The sequence below is a fragment of the Perissodus microlepis genome, chromosome 17 (genome assembly GCF_051167445.1).
Source record: "Perissodus microlepis isolate ML-2025 ecotype Zambia chromosome 17, ASM5116744v1, whole genome shotgun sequence".
Taxonomy (NCBI): domain Eukaryota; kingdom Metazoa; phylum Chordata; class Actinopteri; order Cichliformes; family Cichlidae; genus Perissodus; species Perissodus microlepis.
Genome location: NC_140477.1, coordinates 28,568,401 through 28,575,690, shown reverse-complemented (window position 1 = coordinate 28,575,690; position 7,290 = coordinate 28,568,401). Strand labels below are relative to the sequence as shown.

Sequence of the window (7,290 nt, the reverse complement as noted above, 5' to 3'; positions counted from 1 at the left end):
CCGTTACCAACACAGTGGCACTCATGAAGACCCTTCCCAAACAGGAGGCGGATGCTGACGCATGCAACTGCATGAAGGATATACCGGACATCCGTGATGGAACCCCTTTGCAGTGTTCGTGCTTGCCTGCTACAGTACGCACGAGATTGACCTGTATCTTCCCTTCATTACTTTTTAAATAACTTTACTGTGAGGTGGAGGAAGACGCTGCTACTGTAGATGCCGTGCGTAAACAGATCAGACACCAATAAAGCAAACACACCGTGCAGACTGCTGTGACGGCTTTTTGAGAAAAACCCGACTTGAAAGCAAACCACTGCAGATCAGTGAGTCAGGGTGGTGTCCAGGCTGTAATGATGATGGTGAGAGAAATAATGAGAACATTCGCTGCACAGCACCACCAGCCACAGAAGCCTTTTATGGTCATTAAGTGTGTATTTATGAATAATTTATACTTTCATGTTGCAATGCTTTGAATTTGATTTTTACTTCAAACATAAATTAATCTCTGTGAGATATTGAGAATTTCCTGCTCAAAATGATTTTCAAAGCTTTCTTACTGCATTTCTGCATTCTTACCTCAGCTTTGATAGTTTATGGCACATCTAAAATCTATATTTAAATTTCTTTATGCATATTAGTACCAGTAGCACCAGCACAGCAAGAATATCATTTATCTAAAAATAGCATTTTGGGCAGTAGCAGAAGAAGAATCCTGCTTTAGAGCAAGATTATAGCCTACAGCAGCAATAAAATAACAATGGACAACTTTTATCTGTGTGAAGCTACTGTAGGATGCAGAGAAGCACTTAGAAAATTTGCTGAAAGACAAAAACATTGTATAGCGTTGGAACCCATCTCCTGTTTATCCATGCAAACGAAGATTCAGGGAATGAAGTCTCCCGTGTCTTGTGCTGGCCTAGATAGGATTACAATCAAAGGGAGAGCAGAGCAGGGAGCCCATCCCCTTTGCTGCAAACAGAATGAGTAAATGTTCCTCCTTTTACTCCGCTCTCTGAGTTCTTGTCAAGACGGCAAAGTGTTTGCTGCACCCGCTCTGAAGATCCCAAGCCTGGATGGCGGTGCCTAATGAAAAGAGAACATGAAGACTGGGACAAAGACGAGCACAAGAAGAAGAAAGAGTAGGAAACGAAGCGAGAGTGGGAAGTGTGTGCGATGCTCCTCAGTTTATTTAATCAGAGCAGAGTGTTCTCGACCGCTGGACAGACTGTAGAGATACTGTAGTGTAATAATAACTCCCTGCTCTGCTCATCTGAAGACAGAAAGAGAGGGAATGCTACGCAGAGTTGACTCATTCATTCATCATCTGTATCAGCCTTTGGATGCACGGTCATCTGTAACTGTCGGCCAGATAAGAGCCACAGAGGTTTGAGCGCAGATGTGATGGGCTGAAACAGGTGCTTGATCTATTGCCACATATGCTGAGCAGTTTGGAGACCTGGGAGCAGGAGGCTTTCCAGAGGGCCTGTTTCAGCTTCAGTCACTGTGCAGGAGAGCATTTGCAGTCTGTCCAAATGCACATCAACAAATTAAAAGACTGATAAGGAAGTAAGTCTGATAATGGAGGTGGTTGTGCAGTTGACAAAAAATATATGTACTTTCCTGACTTCTTCAGGCTATACTGCAATTTCATTGGGTTTCTCAGGGTGTCTGATAGTGATAATTATAATGTGATACTTTGCTGATCCCCTTTGGGAAATTCTGTTTTCACTATATACAGAATGTGATGGGGGAGGTGCAGGATTATCAAGCTTGTGTTGTTTTCCGCCTATGGAAGCAGTTTTTACGACATATACTTTGGTTTTAATGTAAGGCCTCTTGCCGTAGATTTTGTGTCCAGCTCTTAGCTGGAAAACATGTGAGAATAATGCTGAATGGATGGCTGCACAGTGTTAAAACAGGCTTTGGGGTGTTTGAAAGTAGAAACTCTCCTATATATTGTGTAGAATGGTTACATAGGGGATTTGAGAAACAAACAATCTGCACCGTGATCATTTACTTGGAGGCCTTGTTAGGCTGGTGAGGGTGTTGCTGACCGATCTTTGCACCAGTACCACCATAAGCTTGACATTAATGGTTAATTTTCTGGGTGAGTCAAAAGGTTTTTTGCTATCAATGAAATAACTTGAAACCTTCTATTTTGAAAAGCTCCTGCATGTAAAATCCTGTCTGTAATCTACTGTTGTCTATACTTTCGCTCCTATTCTCTATCAATATTCTGAACTGTCTCTTTAGCTCTGTGTACTGAGAACGCTGAGCTACTTTCACCTTACAGCTACTGTGGTGTGCAAATGAAGTGTCTAGTTTGTTTCAGACGTGTCTGAGTTTGTTTGGAGTGTTTATTTTGGAGAGGCTGAAATTTTTTTTAAAAAAGGACATTTTCAGTGTTCAATCTTTTCACTCTTAAAGCTGACTTCAAAAGTGGGTCATTCCCCCCAAAATCTCCGTGTACTAACGTCCAGCTTCAAAAAAATTAACATGTTCCTATTGGTTTAACCTTCTAAGATGAAAATCTTCATAAGTGGTAATCTTAACCATATGCTATGCTATTTTACAGCATGACAAAATGACTTTAAAAAAATGTGGCTATTTTTTCAATCTTCTCATTTAGAATTATTATTTTCCCTGATTCACTGATTGCCATAACACTGTTCGGTCTTAAGGTTTCACAAGACATCAACTACATATGCACAACCTAACCTGGACATCTTTGGCTCATCAATTCTTATTCACGTTAGCAACTGGACTTCTTAATGTTTCTTGAAGACGTTTCACCTCTCATCCGAGAAGCTCATCAGTTCTAAGACCAAATGGTGGAGAATCTGAGATTTTAAGCCCCAGTGGGAGTTGTCCCTTAAGGTTGTTGTTGACCGACTACTGATCATGTGTCTCGTCACATGAGCCAAGGTGTCAAAAACATGGGGGTCATTATCAGCACAGGTTTTGGATGAAAGCATGGGTGCGCCACTCCATCATGTGACCTATTGCAAGATGTGATTGTGGGTTGAGGTGCCTGGGAAGGGATCTCTGTACTAGTAAAGTATATGTTTATTATGATAACAAGTAATGAATAGGTTAACTCCTGGCTCTAAATTAACTGTAGGTGTAAATCTGAGTGTGAATGTCACAGTCGACCTCTGTCTATTTGTGGTTCAGTATTCACTCCAGGGTAGAAACTCTGTGTTGGATAAGTGGAAGAAAACGGAGGGGTGGATGGACAGAGAAATAATGTATTGTGCCAAAGTGCAACACCAGTTCTGCGGAACAACACAACGGGTTTGAATGTTTTGGCTATCAGTGTATACAGCGTATACTCTGAGTGCACTCAGAGTATACGCTGTGTACTTGGCAATTTCATCACATGCACTGAGGGCAAATGTCAAATTCTCTTTAAAACTGACTTGAATTTTGTATGAAGGCTCTTCACTGGTGTGAGAGGATCTCTCAGTATGACCGAAGACATTCCAGCAGTTTGCACGTAAAAACTTCACAGTTTCCAAGGTAGTGCATCAAGTAAAGGAGGGGGATGCAGAGTAAAATGTTCTCAACATGACGAGGCAACATTACACACAAGACAATCTTGCCACCTGGACCACCCACCAGATTTGGCTCCCTACTACTTCCAGTTCCCGGAAATAAAAATCAAGTTGAAGAATCTGGAGGAGATCCAGCAGTCATAACAGGGGTCCAAGTACAATGAGAAATAATGAGAGTTCCACTGAGAAATCTAAAAATAGCAACCACTCATAAGATTGCTCAAACGTGAGATTGGCCAAATTTAAATCTATATACAGAGGATGAATGTTCGGATAAGGGTAAGGACAGCCAGCAATTTTCTCATTAAAAGCCAGCTTGGCATCAAAAGAATTTTGAAGCTGTTATTATAATGTACATTATGCTGCTTTAAAGTGGTTACAATTTATGTAAAAGAAAATATCAACACAGCTGGTCAAAGCAGGTGCATAACCACACTCATCTGCCATGAAGTATTTGCTATTGTTATTTGTCCTGATGGCATGCTTGAGTACAAAAGACCGCAACCTTAAAATTCCTACGAGGCAATGGGCACAGTTAATTTATGCTGGCCAGCCGATAAACAATGAGTATAAAAACAGCAGCTGTTTTGAGACATTTCATACTGGTTCCTCCCTCGGGGCACGGTTTTATTTGTTCTGTCTGAAGTGTGTGTGCCTTAAAATAGTGTGATCTATGGACCCTACGGTGCAATTCCTGCTGGAGTCGATAGCGTGTTTGTGTTTTGTTTGCTTTTCATGTGATATACAGTGTCTTGCAGTCTTGCAGGTAAAGATCTCTCAGGGCATTAGCAGATCATTCATCATCAGATGAATGGGGGAGGGGGGGGGGACTCAGATAACAACTGACTCAAATAGGGAGGAAACGGTCCAGTAAGGTAGATAACCTGTTGTCTGAAGATATGCTAACATGCCAGGCAGTTTAAGCTGCCAAAGAAAAAGCATGGAATGATTGCTGCCTCTGCTGCAAAGAAAGTAATTGTATTTGTCCTCACCCAGAGGAAATGGGAGTAAAAATGAGTTCAGTCTAAACCTACAAAAATTGCTATTATCTGTCACCATTTAAACGCAACTGTGACAGCGGAAACTTGGTTTCTCTCTTCTTTCACATCTCCCTGAGGCTTTTTGTTATGAGGAATTGTTTCACTGTGATGGTTCAATTTTGCCACATTGAACCTGATCTCGCTAATCGAACATTGTTTGGAACTTTAGTTCTCATCAAACATCTTCTGGTGAAAAGCGAAGCCACCGCCGCTGGCAGGAAGTGCTACAGATTGATTAGCCCCGACCCTTTTGAAGTGCCTCAGGTATGGATGCAGCAGGCAGACACCTTGTTATAATTGTGATGAAGCAGCTGTCCTTGGCAGAGCTGATTTGGGTTACCTCTCTGCTTTGTAACCCTGACAGGCCAAATGAAGAAGCATTCAACTTCTATCCTTGGGCGGCAACCTGGGTTGGGATCTTAAGCAGGTAAACACTAATTAATTACGCCAGATATCGGACAGCTACCCCCTTTAACTGTTTGGGAAGGAGATGGAAGCTTATTTACCTCCACGTCATTAAGTCCAGCAGTCACTTGTGCTTCTCAGCCTTGTCTCTCTTGCTCAGTGTCACGCTGTTCAACAAAGATGCAGATCCCTCGCTTACCATCCTCGCATTTCTGCGTCCTGTCTTTTCCACTCTGTGTTATTTTTTTTATTTTTTTGAAACATGCATTAGCGACTCTCCCTTTCACCCTGACTCATCCGCATTCCCTCGCAAGACTGAGCACTATAAAGTGTGGCAGCAGATCAAGAATTAATGCATTTGCCTTCAGTGAAAGTTGTTCAGAAAAGTATGCTCATTAGGCCTTCCTTTTTACCCTGCACAGAGGCCAGGGGAAGCAGACAGGGCGTTGGGAGGAGATTGGTGGGGTCATTATCTACCCTGTTGCTGCACTCTGGACTTCAAAGTGAAGCTTGGTACAGCTGTCACTGGTGTTCTGCACAGCTCGGACATGGTCTTGACAGCAAGGGCAGGCGCTCCTGGCTACAGCGCGGAGGCCAGAGCTGATGCTGGAGGGTTCATTAAAGCAGGAAGCTTCAATCTCTCAGCACCTCTCTGTTTGTATTCCGGTACAACTGTTTCTTTGTCTTTCACATCCTGTGTTTTTTCTTTCTTTCTTTTTTTTCTCTTTTGTTTCCATGACCTACAGTAACATCACACATTGCCAGAGCTTCTAGAAATAGCCAGGTATTAAAATGTAACCTGGAACATCTTGTTCTCTTTGTCTGTCTTCACCTCCTGTATTCCAGTCAAATCCACTGTAGCTTTCATCTGTCAAAGGTTCCTTCTCTTTTTCTTCACCGGGCCCCGTTTTCCCTGCCTCCCTGTGCAATATCGCCCTTTACTGGATATATCTTCACCTCACTGCTCATTTTTTTTGTCCTCATCCCGCATGCTCCTCAGCTCTTCAATGTCTTTCCCTTAATGACGATAAAACAAGGTAAAGTGCAGGTCCCGACACTGTGTGGAACGAGGATTAATCTACAATAAATGACGGGCCGCTTTGTTAACTACATGTGACAGCACAGAGAAGCATGATTGAGCATACGTTTAGTGAAATTGTCGGTATATGTGTGTGCACGCCCAGGCTGTTGTCTCCAATGCCTGCTCACACTGCTGTTTAAAGACCTTGTAAACTGGTACATTTACTTCCATAATGTAATATTTTCTGGGGAAACATGTTGTTGATGTATTGCTGTGGAGAGCCTTCTGAACTACGATGCCTGAGGATATCAATTAAACTTCTGATAACCTGCATATCTTTTTTGTTTTTAAACACCAGTAAAAGCAGCTATACAATTTTCCCAGTGGGTCTTTCTAGTGCACAGATTGAGTGATATTTCCATGTTGTTCTGTTTGTTTGTTTTCTCTGAGGTTTAATTCATTTTTCATGATAACCCTGTTCATCTCTTTTTAAAGAAATAAACTAAAATAAAAAGTACAGATTATTTTCTTCTTTAACTGATTAATCAAGACTTGGGAGAACAATTTCATGAAAATAAAACTTACATTTTCTTGTTGCCTTGGGTTTGGGTTAGGGTTTGATCATCATCAACGACGAAGGTTAATGCGATCATACAAGGTACACTAACAAGGGAAGGCATGGGAAATCCAGATATTTGACATAAACACAGTGTAAACAGTGCTGCTGTAAATGCTGAGTATGATGTTCAGCCTTATGTGCAGCCCTGTGCTCCAACACGGGTTGTATAACATTGAAATCTGCCAAGTTTATCTTGTACTGAATAATTGTTTTGTAAAGTAGCAAAGCACATATTTAGAGTCTTAAGTAAAAGTCTTCATCCTACATAAGTCATAGGACAAAAGTCATAGCATCGAGGTACCTAAAGTAAAAGTGGCTACTCTGATGAATCATACACATTTTGTTATGTTGATAGTTGTGTTGATTCATTACTGTGTATAATTCTTTATCTATTATAACACAGCGTTATACATTAGTAGGTTATTATTCTGGAAATCCACAACTAATGGTTTAAAATAAACAGTACAGTAGGGAAAAGTAGACATGTAGAGCAGCATGACATCACAGTCCTTGAAGGGTACTTCAATACTCGAGTAAACACAAAGCTACATTCTACTACTACTCCTATTTATATGGATTTAAACAGAGCACGATTTGCGCTGTTATGTAGATTTAATGTTTTTTTACCCGGTTTGCAAGAACTTTCGA

The 7,290-nt window shown here is 41.3% G+C and overlaps 1 long non-coding RNA gene across 1 annotated transcript; it reads left to right on the top strand.

Annotated features, from left to right (window-relative positions):
- Nucleotides 1-932: 932 nt before the first annotated feature.
- On the top strand, nt 933-6,493 carry LOC146369816 (uncharacterized). Its single transcript, XR_014797472.1, has 4 exons — nt 933-1,569; nt 4,767-4,861; nt 4,962-5,024; nt 5,425-6,493. It is a non-coding gene; the product is annotated as an uncharacterized LOC146369816 (long non-coding RNA).
- The last annotated feature ends 797 nt before the right edge of the window (nt 6,494-7,290 follow it).